At 49.8% G+C, this 14,500-nt stretch overlaps 1 protein-coding gene and 1 long non-coding RNA gene across 3 annotated transcripts in view; both read left to right on the plus strand.

The window, feature by feature from the left end:
- C11H10orf90 (chromosome 11 C10orf90 homolog) overlaps positions 1 to 14,500 on the plus strand; it is a 210,223-nt gene that overhangs the window by 30,122 nt on the left and 165,601 nt on the right. The gene's annotated exons all lie outside the window — the stretch shown is intronic.
- Positions 1,542 to 3,343, plus strand: LOC141579061 (uncharacterized). The gene is made up of 2 exons (XR_012510052.1): positions 1,542 to 1,872; positions 2,001 to 3,343. It is a non-coding gene; the product is annotated as an uncharacterized LOC141579061 (long non-coding RNA).

The following is a 14,500-nucleotide window of genomic DNA, read 5'->3' on the forward strand; positions in this document are numbered from 1 at the left end:
CAGAAGTGTCGCCACCATCCATCTGGTTGGCCAAGCTGGAAACCTTGGGAGTCTTTCTGCCTCTCACACTCCCACGTCCAATCCATGACCTCGTCCCTGTGATTTACCTCCTGCCCATCTGATTCACCCTCTTCTCTCCACCCCGGCCGCCATGTTGGCTTGGGCTACTGCACTAGTCCGTGCTTCCGTGTCTGGTCTCCACCCAGAGATAGAAGGGGCTGTTTGGGCCATGCCGGCCCCTACTTAAAACCTTTCCATGCCTTTCAGTTGCTCTTAGAATAAAGGCAGTTCTTGCTGTGGTCTGAGAGGCCCTGAGGGCACTGGCCCCTGAGCGCCACTCCCTCCCCTCCCTCTTTCTGTGGCACCCCTGCTCCGTGTGCCTCCTGTGGGGGATCCTTGTACGAGCTCATCCCTCTGCTTGAGCTGTGCCACCCACTCCCTTCTCCCTAGGTGCCCCTGACTCATCCTACAGATCCACCCATATGTCCTAGAAAAGCCATCCCCAATCTCAAGACCAGCCCCCCTGCAGGTACCCGGAGTCCACCTTCTTTGCTGCACTTATCATAGCCATGTTGTGTTTATTTGTATTTGACGAGTATCCGTCCCTTCATCCAGACCGTAAGCTGCACAGAGCTTGCCAGCACCCATGACAAGCCTAGGTACCCCATAAACACCTGCTGGGGGGATGAGCCAGCTGGCTGGAGGAAGGGGCTAAGTCGGTGATGGAGCCTGGAGAGCCACAGGACAGGGGATCAGACACAGCCCCGTGGCTGACCTCACAAGGACTTTGAGATGATGCACAGACACTGTGTCTCTTTCCCTGTCTGCCGTCTCTACATTCACACTGAATTTCTCTGACTCTCTCTTCTGACCCCATCTTCACAATCTCCTTCCTCGGACTTCATCACTGTCTCTCCTCCTGGCGTTGCCTGGCCCCAGAACCATGGGCCCCAGCCTGTGTGGAGGTCCGCGCTGGGCTTAGACATGATTGCTGGTGTGACTTCAGGTGGCTTTAAATTAGAAAGGTTTATTGGTTTCTACTTCCTTATTAATTGTTAGTTGTATATCAGGAGCTCCCCAAGAGAAAAATAACACTTACAAATAATTGTGCGAAGTCACGCACTCCTTCCAAGGGCTGTAGATTATCAAGAAAAGGCTGCAAATAAAAGGCACATTCCCAAACTCTTGTGGGTCCCACTGTGTGGAATACTGCTTGTTTGGGTGAAAGATTGTTTTGTTTTGTTTTGTTTTGTTTTGTTTTGTTTTGTTTTGTTTTTTGGAGTAGCTTTTGCACCCAGCTGGCCATCTGAAAAAAAAGATTTCTGAAAAGAAAAAAAGCATCTAAACAAAGGCAACGTAAATTGAAAGGGACACATGGAATTAAATGTATTTTTGAAGCTTATTGTGTTTTTAGTATCACGATCATGTTCGTGTCCAGCTTCTCAGCACAAAAGGAAGGTTTATCCGGCAGTGACTGAGGCAGAGGGCCCGAGGATCTGCATAAAGTCACGTCCAAACAAAGCCAAACTGGCTACCCTCTTTGCTTATTTTAAAATACCGGTGAAAATACCAGTGCAGGCCAGAAGATCATTCTTGTGAAGCAAGGACTTGTGGACGGATTAACTCCTCAACTGCTTCCTTCTCTCTCTCTGGGTGTGGTTTCGGGCTCACAACTTGCCTTTAGCTGGGGGAGGGGGGTGAAATGCAGTGGGCGGGGAGGACCCTGTCTGGCTGAGCAAGACTTATGATGAACGAGGAAGGTCTCAATTGCCAGAAAAGGAAAATTAGGGCCGACAGCCCTTTCCAGCTGCCCAGGGAGCGCAGACTCTCTGTCCTGGTGCAAATGTTTCCCTGTGTTCGAGCAGGAGACAGGTAAGATCTGGCTTCTCGTTCAAAGGTGCTATTGTTCTTGAAAAGGCCTTGGCTTCATGTCACGTGTCTGCCTGGGTCCCGGAGGAGACCTGATGTTTATAAAAGCTTCCGGAACATTCTTCCCTCAGGCTGATACTTGACAACACCGTGGCCTGACCTCTGAGGGCTCCTGAATCTCATTTTAAGAGCTTCAGCTGTGAGGTTTTCTGTTTTTCAAAACGGCCTTGACCACAGAGGGCTGCGCTTTCTCTAAGCGGTTTAAGTGACTTTTTAAATGGAGCTCTTCCTTAAAATGGAATCTCATGGGAAGCCAATTTGTCAAACAGACGCAGAGGCGCTCAGGCCAAAGGGGGGGCAGTGAGCACGCGTGCCCAGGTGGGCCCTCTCCCCTGAGATGTTCCAGAAGTCCAGGCGTGTGTCGGAGCGTGACTTGAAAGCCATCATCCTCAGGGCTGGGAGGAGAGCACAGACCATTCGAATAAACATTGATCGCCTCCTCTCTGAACGCTGGGACTGCGCGCAGTTAACCCGGAGCCCCGCGGAAAGAGCAGGTTATCCCTGCGGGCAGCCCGCTTTGACCTGGAGACGTCCCCCGCTTCCTTACCGAGCGGCGCTCGAGTTCCTAAATCCCACTCTATTTTCTGGCTCTCGTGAATGTGATTATCTCGGCGCCTGTGAGCCGGAGCCGGTGCTGCAGGTTGTCCCGTGGAGGGCCGCCTCTCGTGGCATCCCGCGGAGGGAGAAGAGGAGGACCGGTGCTCGGGGTCTTCACTGGAAGCTGGGCTGAAGCTAGCGTCTGTAATGGGACTGTGCTTTTAAAATTCCCTTCCTTTTCCGGTATTAAATAGCTTTACTTTAATGACCCTCAGCTCATAGTTTCTTTTAGATCCTTCATACTGGCCCTGGCAGGCCTCCAGCTACTTATTCAACTCCGAATGTGGCTTTCTTGAATGGCTGGCGTGTGCTTAAGTTTGATTTGTTCTTTTTATGGGATGGAGGAGACGGTCTATGAGGGTGATTAAACCTCAAGATGGGCAGCCGGGGGAGAGGATGGCCAAGCCCTGTGCCTGGACAGCTTTGAAAACAGGCCATGCTGAGGGTCAAGGACTGCCCTTCCGGAAAGCTGTGCTCCGCGGCGGAGCTGGGGAACGTGGATTCTGAGCTGGGGGTGCCTTGGGCATGAATTAAAATTGGGGTCAAAGGGTAATGTTTCTGCCTTCGGAGACGAGACTGGAAGCTGTGTTCTGGGGTGAAACTAGGAGGCGTTGGAAAACCCCAGCTCTACCACCGTTCCTTTTCGAACGTGACTGGACTGACCTCAGTGAGACTCAGCTTTATGGTTTGTAAAGGCGGGGATGATAGTACCGCCCTTGCCTGGTTGTCCTGGGGAATAGTTACAGTGGGCGTAAAACCCTAATCCTAAACGTTTGAAAAATTTATTTTACTGTCATAACACTTAGCGTGAGATCTACGCTTCCGACAAGTTTTTAAGCATGCAGCGCATTTTCGCTGACTGTACGTGCAGTGTGGTTCGGCCGATCTCTAGGGCTTATTCATCTTGCTTAACTGAAACTTCACACCGGTTGATTAGTGATGCCTCATCTTCCCCTCCCCTCACCCAGTCCGTGGCCGTCACCATTCCAGTCTCTGGTTCTATGAACTGGGCCATTCTAAAGAGCCCCCAGAAGCGGAAACCGTGCAGTATTTGTCTTTCTGTGACTGGCTTACTTCACTGAGCATAATGGCCTCGAGATTCATCCATGTTGTCATTGCAAGATTTCTTTATTTTTAAGGGCTGAATAATATTCCACTGTATGTACAGACCACCTTTTTCTTTATCCATTCATCTGTTGATGGCCATTTCAATAGTTTCCACGTATTGGCTACTGTGAACAGTGCAGCCCTGGATGTAGGAGAGTAGATATCTCTTCCGGATCCTGATCTCAATTCTTCGGATAATACCTAGAAGTAAGACTTTTGGTTCATAGGGTCATTCTAATTTTTTGAGGAACTTTCATACTGTTTTTCCTAGTGGCTGCACCATTTTGCATATTCAGTAACACTGTCCAAAAGTTCCAGTTTCTCCACATCCTTGCCAATACTTGTTATCTTTTGCTTTTTAAAATTTTTTAAATTTTTTGTAAGAGCCATCTTGACAGATCTGAGGTGTTATCTCACTGTGGTTTTGGTTTGCTTTTCCCTGATGACGTCTGACTAATCCTAATTGTTGATTTTTAAATTAGCATGAGGATAACAACTCTCTCCCCAACCCACCAAAAAAAAAAAAAAATACAGACTCTTATAGGTTATAATTCCTTTTCTGAAACATTCTGTTTAAGCCGTATGTTGGGGGAAGGGGAGAGAGGGTGAGCCGAGGTGGGCATACAGGCAGAGGGGCCACCTGTGATCTGTGATCCGTGGGCACACTCCACGTCTGCCACACCGGGACCCTGGGCAGCTTTCCAGCCGTTAGTGACACCCGCAGTGGGTCACCATGCTCAGCCCATCCCCATGCCTGCCTTCCTCTTTATCCCTGCCACTTTGCCCCAGATGCTTTCATCCCAGCTTACTGTGAAGCCTCCTGCCCCACACCATCCCTGGCCATGAGCCCTGCAGTGGTCAACTTTATCCCTGTCCTTGGCCACGTTGGTAGGCCGCCCCTAGGAGGGATCAGACCTGCTCCCCTGGCCTGTGCTTCTAAGCACTTCAGTGGGTGTCTGGTGACCTCCTTGCCTGTGGGCTGCTGCATCTCGGGCAGACTCTGCTGCACCATCTCCAAGGACTCTCCTGGCCCTGGAGTGCCCTCCTTCCTCTCTTCACACCCTTTCTTACCCTGCCTCATGGGTCTCTGGGGAATCCGTGGAGTGATGATGGAAGAGGCCCACGGAGCCTGGATGTCGCATGCTCGCAAGCAGGGTTGTAGCACCTTGGGGGAGGGGGGAGCAACATCGGGACGGTGGCAGCAGACGCCAGAGTCAGGTCGGGATCCCTGTAGATCCAGAATGCCGTTTTGTCAGAGGACCCGGCTGGGGCAGGGGGAGGGGGTGGATCGGGGATGAACAACAATAATAGAATTCAGGTATCTGTTGCCACAGCGACACCAAAAAACTCCCCCTCCCCAAGACTCAGTGGCTTACAGAATAATAAGAGTTTCTGTGTTTCTCGAGCCTCGAGTTGGCGATTTCGGCTGATGGTTCTGGTCTCTTCTGGGCCTGCTTGTGTGTTTGGGGTCGGCAGGCTGTCGGCTGGGGCGCCGGCTCCGCTCAAGCCGGCTGCATGGGGTGAGGGCCGGCGGGGCGGGGCAAGAGCAGAAAGAGAAATGCAGAAACACGCCTGCAAGCAAAGCGAGTCGAAGGGCAGCACTCAGACTCTGGAGGTGGAAAAACAGACCCCACCTCTCGATGGAAGGAGCCACAGAGCCCACTGAAAACGTGGGGTGTCGGGGGGTGGAGAACTGGGGCTCCTAATGCCATCCGCCTACCAGCTCCGTGCCTGGCGCTCTGCTGGGCGTGCGCAGGGCTTGGGCCTTTTCACTACCGCTCCAAGAGGAAGGTACACCTGTGCCCATTTGATAGATAAGAATATTGAGATTCAGAGAAGATCAGTAACTTAGGGGGCTGCTGAATTGCTCACCCTTAAGTGAGGGTCATGTTTTCTCCCTTGTGTTCTCTGATGGGCGTGAATGCACTGGAGCACATTATGTGCCTGGTACACACTGGATGCCTAGGGATGCTGGCTGCCTATGGGCCTGAAATCAGCGTGCCCAGGGGCCACACGTGTCCCCAAGTCACTGTGGCCCCTGTGCCTGGCACAGCAAACAAGGTCCAATACACTGCTATTCAGGGCTGCATGGCAACATATAGGGTCCTGGAAAGGCAGCCTCAAGGTCGGACAGATCTGGGTCTGATCTGATGGGTCATTTACTAGATATGGGATCTCTGGTTTTGGAGGCTGGGAGACTGTGTCTTTTGAAAGTCACTCCTGGAGGATTCTAATCTCCTCTCTTCTGTCTGCATGTTGTCAGTTTACATGGCTTGGAATTCTGCTCCCTGGGGTCACAGGGTTCCAGCTCTACTGCGGTACCCGCAGCTACACAAATGAGGACAGTGTCTGGTCCCCCACCGACGCCTGCCCCATCTGCTCTTGCCACTTCTGCAGCAGCTGAGTCTTTGATCTGGTCAAGGTCGAGTTAGGAAGCTGCACCCCTGGCTCCTTCGTGACGATTCCATCATCTCCATGTTTCTCCTTGTACATCTGCGCCGTCCTTGGGTCCTGGTGTTTATGCTGCCTGGCCTTGGTTTCCATCTTCACTGCTCAAGTCCCTGCCATCCAGGACATCTGGAGATGCCAAAGGCCTGGAGATAGAGGTTGTGAACCCGAATGGTGCCCTCCCGTTTTACTGAGCGCTTATTCTGTGCCAGGGACTGAGTGGGGTGCTGGGTATGCAACGTTGAACTTGACATCAAAGCAACCTGCCCTCCTGAAATTTATATTCTAGAGTTCAGGATGGACAGAAATCAAGGAAACAGACAAAAAAGCAGCATGAGTAAAACAAGGAGATAAGAGAGAAAAACAAAGGGACACCTGCTTTAGGTCAGGGAGGTTGGAAAGGTGTTTGCCTTCCCAGGAGCCAGGGTAGCGGGTGCTTCAGGCTGAGGAAGCAGGATGTGCAAAGGTCCTGAGGAAGGGAAGAGCCTGGCACCTTCAAGGAACTAATAGGAGACCCAGGGTGGCCTGAGCATATTGGCGGGGGGTGGGGGTGATAGGAAAAGAGACTGGAGAGGTGGGCGGGAGATGGACCAGGATGTCCAGATGGAGGGCTGTGCCAACAACAGTGAGCTTTGTGTTCAACGCAGAAGTAACTAAAGGATTCGAAAAGAGGGATTCATTTTGCTTTGTGATAAGGCCACTTATGCATGCGTGTAACCTAACTCAGAGAGTGTCCTGGTGTCTGTGCCTGATTAAGGGTTTTGTGTGCACGTGTGCTTTCTGAGGTGCGATGCATCTCTCTGTATATAGACGGACTTTTAATCAAGCCTTTCAGCATAGTTTATATATGTTTTTATAATTTCCTTGCTGGTATAAATGTTTGTATTTGAAAAAGTTATATGAGGGTATTGCATAGAAGACTTACCTAACCTTATAAAGTTGAATCATAGTCATTGAATTTTAGGAAGGACTAATTGTTGAGCTTTTATGAAATACTGGGTTTAAGTAAACTCCATACTGGGCAACACCAGCGTGTATTCTATGAATATCATTATTTTAAATTAAGAATTAATGTTTAGCATTCCTAGATTACGTGTTAAGTGTTTGATATAATTTGTAAAGAGTGTTTGTCTCCCGTCTTTACTTAAATTTAAAATAGAGTTCATATTCAAAATATCCAAAAAAAAAAAAGATGTTGTGAGATCTAAAGCCTATATAATTTGGGCAAACTTGTTTAAGAAACAGGATGCGAAATGACAAGTGGCAAGCTGCACGGCCCTGATGGAGGCTCGGAAGGGCATCCACGTGGGTGAGGGGCCCAAAGCTTCCTCTGCTTCACCCCAGGTCCCCCTTAACGGTAGGAATGAAGGGGGCAGGAGTGAATGCAGGGAGATGGACTTACAGGCCCACAGCAGCCGTCCGGAGAAGAGAGTGGTGACTAGGGTGGTGGCCTTGGAGCACGAGATGCACTCAGGTAGGTGGTGGAAAGAAAGCCCTAAGGTTTTGCTCAATGCTTGGATGTGGGCAGTGACGGCGTGGAGGAACTGAGCATTATGTCATGTGAAGCATGTTCCTTCACCTTCTCAGTATGTCTAGGAGGTACTGATGATCATCTTATAAAGAATTTTTTATTGCATTATAGTTGGTATACAGTATCATAGAAGTTACAGGTGTACAATACAAGGGTTCACAATTCTTAAAGCTGAGACTGCATTTATAGTGTAAAATATTGGCTGTATTTCCTGTGTTGTACAATAGATCTTTGTAGCTTATTTATGCCTGGTAGCTGTACCTTTAATTCCCTCCCTGTGTATTGTCCCTCCCCCTTCCCTCTCCCCACTGGGAACCACTGGCTTGCTCTCTATCAGAACATCTTAAGTCCAGAAGGAAGGAGATGGACACTCGGAGGCTTCATGAGCTGCCCAGGTCTCAGAACTGCTCAGCGTCAGGTCGAACCCTGGCTGGGCTGCCCTGAAGCAGCTGCCTGCAAGTCCCCTGTCCCCATGTGCTGGGGGGCGGGGATGTGGCAGAGCAGGCGCTGGCGGTCACCCACTCCCGGGGATAGTTGACTTTGGACTAGACACACACAAGTTTTCTCAGATGAACTTGAGAAAGACTCTTTTTCCTTCTCTTGTCTGTCTCTGCTCTGCGTTCCTCTCCCACTGCTGACCCGCACTAATCTAACCCCAGGGTCCCTCTGCCCAGGCTGTCTCATCTGGGGGGTCACCTTTCCCTCCTCCTTTGCCTCCCCACCCCCAAGCCCATTAGCTTGCTCACAGGGGGACCACACTGGGACCCCTTCATCCGAGCATCTTTGGGACTCAGCACACAGCAGGCGTCCGGTCAAGTTTTGCGGAATAAAGTTCTTTGACATAAAGGTGGAGTTATAAGCTGATTCCACGCAAGGGCTCCAGGGGTTAAAGCTTTCTTGTTAGTAAAATAGGACAATGATAGTCCCCGCATCACGGGGTCACTGAGAGGATTAAACAAGTTCACGTTGACACCGTGCCTAACGCAGAGTGCACACATGGGCTATGGTTATTTTTATGATCTGTGTTTTAAGAGGAAAGAAAGATGAACAATGTCATATAGTTAATGCAAGATAAAATGCTAAGAAATATTTGCAAGTTAAAAGAGAAGTTGGCGAATGCAAAAATTAGGCTTGGAGCAGTGAAGTTCATAAACAGCCTTTGGGGTCTGAGATCCCCGCCCCGACTCACCTTTCCCTGCAGCCACCATTCATCAAACCCTGAGCTGTGCGGCCCTGGCCCCAGCCCCGGACAGAGCTTCGCCGAGCTGGTGGCGGCTGTCTTCGCTGAATACAAAGTATGCGGATTTACTAATAGGAAAGGATGTCCTATCCACCCGGAATGCGAAGCATGCAGAGCCCTGTTATTTATAAGCCCATTTTTCTACAAATGGCTTCTCCTCCCTTGTAAGCATCAGTTTTTCTGATGAGTTTGACTCAAATTTTAAATATGTGGAATTTAAAATTACTTTGGAAACTTTCCCCCTTTCAAGCCATCGTCTAAAGAATAGATGCCTTCAGATGTCTGCATCTGTTGGGCAGCTGGAGGCGGCACCGCCCGCTTCCGCCTTTAACACCTGTCATTTGTCTGCGAACCGACTTTTCTTGATAATTGAGATGTGCTGTGCATGGAGCGGGGGTTTTATTTGAGGGTGCTGAAGACGGACTTCGGCCAGATGTTTCCCCTTCATTAGAATGTGTCCATCCGACGTGGCTCATCAGAAATCTTTGCTGGAGGGGGTCTGCCTCTGTCCTCCTTAGAAGGGATAAGCTGGGCTCCTTGTTTCTGTGCCAAAATGACGGAATTAGCGTTTAAGAAGCACTGTCGTCATAAAAGTTTTCACCCTTGACAATTAATGCAGGAAGAGGTCAATGATGGGAAATTAATGCTGCAGAAATCAGCCTTCAGCATTCCTGAGCATTTGGGGCCCGAGATGCCACATCTGAAGGCGGCCTCTGCCTTCCAGTCCCAGTGAGGGTGTAACTCTATGAACACCGTTTGTGTCTTGAATATTAATTTCTGGATTGGCAGTGTTCCAAGTAGTCCTATTTAGACAACAGCTTCTTACACGAGGGCCATTCAGAGGTCTCTGCGGAGGTCAGGTCTATGCCAGGAAATGGCAAATGCTGTACAAGGTTGGGGGACCCATGGAAGCAGCCTCGTATCTGGAAGGAACGGGGCAGATACAGCCCAGCTGCTGTGTAATGAAATGCGATCACTAATTGTGCTCCCAACTGTGAGGAAAACAGATAGTGAGGAGTGGGTAGGTAAGACTGGCCTCAGAGAAGCTGCAGGGACCGGATGATGGACAGGAGGGTGATGTTAGTGGCCAAGGAGATACCCACCTTGGGAGCGGTGACTGCCAAGTATTCAGAACTGTCCACTCAGCAAATCAGCCCCAGCTTACTTGTTACTGAACTGTTCGCAATGCTGAGAAGCAGGAGCCAATGAAACACATCTGGGAGGCTGAACTCTCACAAGATCAACACCCCTCCCTTTGGCTCAGTGTTCCCAGTGACGGTTGAAACTCAAGCAGAGGGCTCATTGTGAACGCTGGAATCCTCCACCAGTAAGGAACCCATGAAATAACGACAAACATTGTATTCCCTCAGCTCCATTCCTTCCTTCCTTCCTTCCTTCCTTCCATCCATTCACCCGGACTTTCCTTCATCCACCCAACATCTAATGGGTTCCAACTTTGAGAAAGGCCCTGAAAATACCTAAATAAATAAGACACAAACCTGGGCATTTTGAATTTCTTACAACAAATGGACACTTAGAGACCCCAAGAATGTGAAAGCCAAATGGATCTTTAGAGACCCCCTTGTCCTATTCAACCGATAAGGAAACCAAGTCACAGAACAGACGAGTGACCCAGTCCGGCCAGGCTGGACTCCGGGGCCTCGAGACTGACAGTGGCGGGAGCTCGCCCACGCCACACTGCGGAGCCCTCTTCACGGTGAAGACAAATACATGCGTTACAGACTGGGTATAAGTCCATGCATTTTTTTCCCCCAGAGACACCTGCTAATTTTGATAAGGACAATAAGCAGACCTCTTATTCAGAGAAAACTGGCTGAATGTGTCCTGGAATAAACCAGATGTAGTCACACGGACATGAAAACACGGTCTGCCACGCAGCTGGGATCCTGGTGTTCTCTTTGCTGGAGGAGCCACGAGAAATGGTGGTGTGTACCCTCAGCCCATCAGGCCTCCCCCTCCTTGCCTGTCTCTGCCAAAACGCAGCAGTGAACTGCAAGTGATTTTTCTCTTACTAACGGTGGGTCACCCTCTATCCCAGGCCTCATTTTTATGTTATGTTATGGTATGTTATGTTATGTTATGATTTTATTTTAACTTGGAGCAGCCCAACCTCTGGAGTTTCAGTCTGGCTTCAGGACTGGAGGCATGAACCACAGGGAGACAAGACAGACATTTCTCCTTTGTGGGTTTCCCCCTGGGCACCGCTCCTCTAGATCAGATGCTGCCGCCTTGCTACTTCACGACCAGGGACCACACTGAGTTTCCCCTGATTATCCGTGAGGCCTATTAAGGTGGAACCATTCCTCAGAAATTCAAACGCCCAGTTTATCTCCATTAGTAAGAAGAAAATCACCGCTCTTCCATGGCCAACCTGGTTGCACTGAGCTTTGTTTCAATTTTGCAAGTCGGCCTTTGTCATGGTGGCCACAGTAGCTGCTGGAGGGAAATGTCCCTGCAGATGCCAAAGGAGTGTTCAGAAGTGTCAACAACCTCAAGGACAGTTGCACTCTCACTTAGAAATCAAGGTTGCACCTTCCAGGTGAGGTGGTTTCAATGTCAGCCCATTGCTTTCATTGCCAGCACCAGCCTACCCGGGAAGCCCGCAGCGAAGGCACCGCTAGCACTCAGCTATTGATTTCTGTGATTCAGTGTTTCTGCTCAGGGCATATTTTAGCACTTTTTAACAGATCAGCACAATCGTTCAAGGATCAATCATGATTTCTTCCTACTGATCCATTTTAACGTGATAGCAAAGATGCGGTAATCCTTTCTGAAGTTGGAAGAACGTAACTAATGCCGGGGTAAGGGTGTATTATTCCAGCAAAGAGCCTTTCACGTGGGAGGCAAGGTAGGAGGCTGCTCCTGAGCCGCCCTGGGCATCCATGCCCCTGAGCTGAGCTGAAGCTGTGGCAGGCAGCAATTCACCCAGAGCCCCCCCCGCTACTCCCCAGGACAACGATGGCTTCTGAGAGGACAATGGTCTCTGTAGGACCACAGGGATGCAGGATTGGAATGGCTTAAGGCAGATGGACAGAGAGATGGAGGTAATGGCCTGTTTTCCATGATTACTTGCCCTTTTTTTTTTAAATTGAAGTACAGTCAGTTTACAATGTTGTGTCAATTTCTGGTGCACAGCACAACACTTCAGTCATACATGAATGTACATATATTCGTTTTCATATTCTTTTTCACCGTACGCTACTACAAGATAGCGAATATAGTTCCCTGTGCTGTACAGTCATGATTGCTTAAGTTCAGAGGAGAGCAGTTTATTTACCAAGAAAAGAAAGCTGTCTGAGGCCTTCCCACAGAACATCTCCAATCTGAACATCATCCACTATGGGAAGGAAAGATTGCAATAAAATTCTGGCAGACAATGGAAGAAATGAAGTGATTGAATTTCACTCCTCAAGCTGATTTCTGCGTTCCTACGTTGCCCTCTCTGTACTTCATTTGGGTCTTTGATTGCTTGAGAGAAAGTAAGGAATTGGCAACGAGGTGTCAACCCTTTTTAAAGAATGTGTGTTGGGGAAGGTTGGGGTGTAGCCCAGTGATGGACCGTGTGCTTGGCGTGCACAAGGTCCTGGGTTCAATCCCCAGCACCTTCATTAAGGAAAAAAAAAAAAGAAAGAAAGAAAGGAAAAGAATGTGTGTTGGCTTTATCCAACACTGCTTCCTCCTCACTTCTGTCCCCCGAACTCCTCTCCTTTCTCAGGCTTTGTCAGAACCAATCAGATGTGAGACTGGTGACAGGAGACCATGCCCTGAGAGAATGCTCTATTCTGGGTCCAGACCCCTAAGGATGCACCGCTGGTTACCAGTCAAACAGGATGCTGAATACTTTTTGTATTTTGTAAAAACATCACTTGGTCAAGTCAGTGTGGGAAACACTGGGTGATGGAAGTGAGCTGTTTTGTTTACTGAGGGGCTCTTAGAACCCTCATTACACTAGTGGGCATATTTGAGCAAGTTCTGCAAACTTGCTTGGCCTTTGCACGACGAGCCTCTTACAGGACATGTCACGTGGAACGTACATGTGGAAAGGCTATTCCGGCTCAAGGGCTCTGGGGACATTTACTGAGCGTCTGTTTTAGAAGGGTGGGCCCTGGGGCCCAGTGGGAAAGGGAAGACCAGTGTCTGCTTAGACATAATCCCTTGCCTCCAACAAGGAAGAGTGGGGAGGATTCTAGGACCCCATCGGGCACCTTGCTCAGAGCCGCTGCAGCTCCCTGTGTCAGCGTGGCCATTGGTCCTCCAGACCTGAAGCATCCTTCACTTGTGATTTCACAATAAACCACTGACAGCTCCTTGAGGGAAAGGGAAGGGCGGGTATTTTTCTACCTTTCGCTGCCCAGAGCCCCTTTCTGTCTCCTCCCAGCACTCTGAGTTCTTTCCAGAGATAACCTGACTCACTGTGACTGGCCTCACTGGGATGAATATGGATGTCTGCTCCCTACCAGGGAAGCTAACGTGGTCCCTGGGCAGATGTCCTGCCAGACCCTTCTTCTTCCCGCTCTGGACACTTACCATGTACCCTCCAGGTGACCCAGGGGATGCTCTCTTCTAGCGTGTTGACTCTGGAATGAGCATCGAGGAGAAAAGAAATAACCACAGGTCATACGGCTCAATGTTCTTATCCCGATCGTGCTTCCGGCTGTAAAACCATTCTTGACACTCCGAGCTGTTGGGTTCCCAGGAGCCCACTTAGCTCCTGCCAGGTTCCACATTCTGTCTTCTCAGCAGTTCTGTGAGCTCCGTGAGTCCCGCTGGCTTAGGTTAGCCAGAGGCAGTTCCTGATGCAAACTCCGAATGGAAAACAAACAAGAGAGGACCAGGTTTCATCTCTACTGCCAGCACTGGAAAAACACCTGCTGAGATTTCAGAGCCTACTGGCTGAATTGCCCTGCGAAGTTCCTCCTCTCTTTGCGTTATGAGATTAGACCCAAAGTCACAATGATGGAGTCATTCATTCAACAAATATTTATTAAGTCAACATGGTGTTCTAGGGGCTGGGAGGGTAGCCACGAACAGTCAAGGACCTGGCCACACAAAGCTCTCATTCTACTTGGGGGGACAGACACACAAAGATATGAATTGTCAGATAGCAGTGGGCTCTGCAAAGAAAAACAAAGGAGGGTGTTAGAGAGGAATGGGGGTGCACTGCCTTACACAGGTGGTCAGAGAAGACCTCTTGGATAAGGGACATTTGAGAGACATGAATGAAACAAGTGTGCTATGTAGAGATTTGGAGGGAGGGGCAAAGTCCTGAGGCTGGGACAAGCATAGAGTATTGAGAATAGCCCAGAGGCTAGTCTGGAGCTGATGAACAGGGGGGCCATGGGGGACGACATCACAAATGGGGGACCCCTGAGGCTATGGTAAGACTTTTGGCTTTTACTCAAGTTGAAGTCGGCAGCCTGGGGAATGTTTTGAGCAGGGGAGAGTGTGCCCCTACTTATGTGTTTAAAGCGTTCCTCTGCGGTCGGCAGGGATGCTGAGCTGTGAGCACGTCCGGCAGTTCGTGGAGCTACCGGTCGGGCAGGGATGGGGCCTGAGGCCATGGGCTGAGCTCTTTGTTCTGACTTCTGTGTCTCCCATGGGGACAACCGCATGGAGTGTTTTGAAAT

This window comes from Camelus bactrianus, chromosome 11 (genome assembly GCF_048773025.1).
Source record: "Camelus bactrianus isolate YW-2024 breed Bactrian camel chromosome 11, ASM4877302v1, whole genome shotgun sequence".
In the NCBI taxonomy this organism is placed as follows: domain Eukaryota; kingdom Metazoa; phylum Chordata; class Mammalia; order Artiodactyla; family Camelidae; genus Camelus; species Camelus bactrianus.